The sequence below is a fragment of the Musa acuminata genome, unplaced genomic scaffold (assembly GCF_036884655.1).
Source record: "Musa acuminata AAA Group cultivar baxijiao unplaced genomic scaffold, Cavendish_Baxijiao_AAA HiC_scaffold_591, whole genome shotgun sequence".
Classification (NCBI taxonomy): domain Eukaryota; kingdom Viridiplantae; phylum Streptophyta; class Magnoliopsida; order Zingiberales; family Musaceae; genus Musa; species Musa acuminata.
This window is the reverse complement of record NW_027020830.1, coordinates 120,001-122,500: the sequence shown is the minus strand read 5'-3', so window position 1 is coordinate 122,500 and position 2,500 is coordinate 120,001.

Sequence of the window (2,500 nt, the reverse complement as noted above, 5' to 3'; positions counted from 1 at the left end):
TTTTGCTCCGCTCTCGACGGTCACCGCGCAATGCAAGAACAGGCCAAAAACTGGCCAAAACGGCCCAAAAACGGGCCAAAACTGGCCATTTTTGGCTGCGCGAGCGAGCGGCGAGCGGCGGACAGCGAGCGAAGCGAGAGGCAGCACCGTCCCTGCTATACGAAAGCCCCATCCAGCCCTGTGCCACCCGGGGGGTTCCAGGGTGCTGAGATGGCTGACGTTTTGCTCCGCTCTCGACGGTCACCGCGCAATGCAAGAACAGGCCAAAAACTGGCCAAAACGGCCCAAAAACGGGCCAAAACTGGCCATTTTTGGCTGCACGAGCGAGCGGCGAGCGGCGGACAGCGAGCGAAGCGAGAGGCAGCACCGTCCCTGCTATACGAAAGCCCCATCCAGCCCTGTGCCACCCGGGGGGTTCCAGGGTGCTGAGATGGCTGACGTTTTGCTCCGCTCTCGACGGTCACCGCGCAATGCAAGAACAGGCCAAAAACTGGCCAAAACGGCCCAAAAACGGGCCAAAACTGGCCATTTTTGGCTGCACGAGCGAGCGGCGAGCGGCGGACAGCGAGCGAAGCGAGAGGCAGCACCGTCCCTGCTATACGAAAGCCCCATCCAGCCCTGTGCCACCCGGGGGGGGTTCCAGGGTGCTGAGATGGCTGACGTTTTGCTCCGCTCTCGACGGTCACCGCGCAATGCAAGAACAGGCCAAAAACTGGCCAAAACGGCCCAAAAACGGGCCAAAACTGGCCATTTTTGGCTGCACGAGCGAGCGGCGAGCGGCGGACAGCGAGCGAAGCGAGAGGCAGCACCGTCCCTGCTATACGAAAGCCCCATCCAGCCCTGTGCCACCCGGGGGGTTCCAGGGTGCTGAGATGGCTGACGTTTTGCTCCGCTCTCGACGGTCACCGCGCAATGCAAGAACAGGCCAAAAACTGGCCAAAACGGCCCAAAAACGGGCCAAAACTGGCCATTTTTGGCTGCGCGAGCGAGCGGCGAGCGGCGGACAGCGAGCGAAGCGAGAGGCAGCACCGTCCCTGCTATACGAAAGCCCCATCCAGCCCTGTGCCACCCGGGGGGTTCCAGGGTGCTGAGATGGCTGACGTTTTGCTCCGCTCTCGACGGTCACCGCGCAATGCAAGAACAGGCCAAAAACTGGCCAAAACGGCCCAAAAACGGGCCAAAACTGGCCATTTTTGGCTGCACGAGCGAGCGGCGAGCGGCGGACAGCGAGCGAAGCGAGAGGCAGCACCGTCCCTGCTATACGAAAGCCCCATCCAGCCCTGTGCCACCCGGGGGGTTCCAGGGTGCTGAGATGGCTGACGTTTTGCTCCGCTCTCGACGGTCACCGCGCAATGCAAGAACAGGCCAAAAACTGGCCAAAACGGCCCAAAAACGGGCCAAAACTGGCCATTTTTGGCTGCACGAGCGAGCGGCGAGCGGCGGACAGCGAGCGAAGCGAGAGGCAGCACCGTCCCTGCTATACGAAAGCCCCATCCAGCCCTGTGCCACCCGGGGGGTTCCAGGGTGCTGAGATGGCTGACGTTTTGCTCCGCTCTCGACGGTCACCGCGCAATGCAAGAACAGGCCAAAAACTGGCCAAAACGGCCCAAAAACGGGCCAAAACTGGCCATTTTTGGCTGCACGAGCGAGCGGCGAGCGGCGGACAGCGAGCGAAGCGAGAGGCAGCACCGTCCCTGCTATACGAAAGCCCCATCCAGCCCTGTGCCACCCGGGGGGTTCCAGGGTGCTGAGATGGCTGACGTTTTGCTCCGCTCTCGACGGTCACCGCGCAATGCAAGAACAGGCCAAAAACTGGCCAAAACGGCCCAAAAACGGGCCAAAACTGGCCATTTTTGGCTGCACGAGCGAGCGGCGAGCGGCGGACAGCGAGCGAAGCGAGAGGCAGCACCGTCCCTGCTATACGAAAGCCCCATCCAGCCCTGTGCCACCCGGGGGGTTCCAGGGTGCTGAGATGGCTGACGTTTTGCTCCGCTCTCGACGGTCACCGCGCAATGCAAGAACAGGCCAAAAACTGGCCAAAACGGCCCAAAAACGGGCCAAAACTGGCCATTTTTGGCTGCACGAGCGAGCGGCGAGCGGCGGACAGCGAGCGAAGCGAGAGGCAGCACCGTCCCTGCTATACGAAAGCCCCATCCAGCCCTGTGCCACCCGGGGGGTTCCAGGGTGCTGAGATGGCTGACGTTTTGCTCCGCTCTCGACGGTCACCGCGCAATGCAAGAACAGGCCAAAAACTGGCCAAAACGGCCCAAAAACGGGCCAAAACTGGCCATTTTTGGCTGCACGAGCGAGCGGCGAGCGGCGGACAGCGAGCGAAGCGAGAGGCAGCACCGTCCCTGCTATACGAAAGCCCCATCCAGCCCTGTGCCACCCGGGGGGTTCCAGGGTGCTGAGATGGCTGACGTTTTGCTCCGCTCTCGACGGTCACCGCGCAATGCAAGAACAGGCCAAAAACTGGCCAAAACGGCCCAAAAACGGGCCA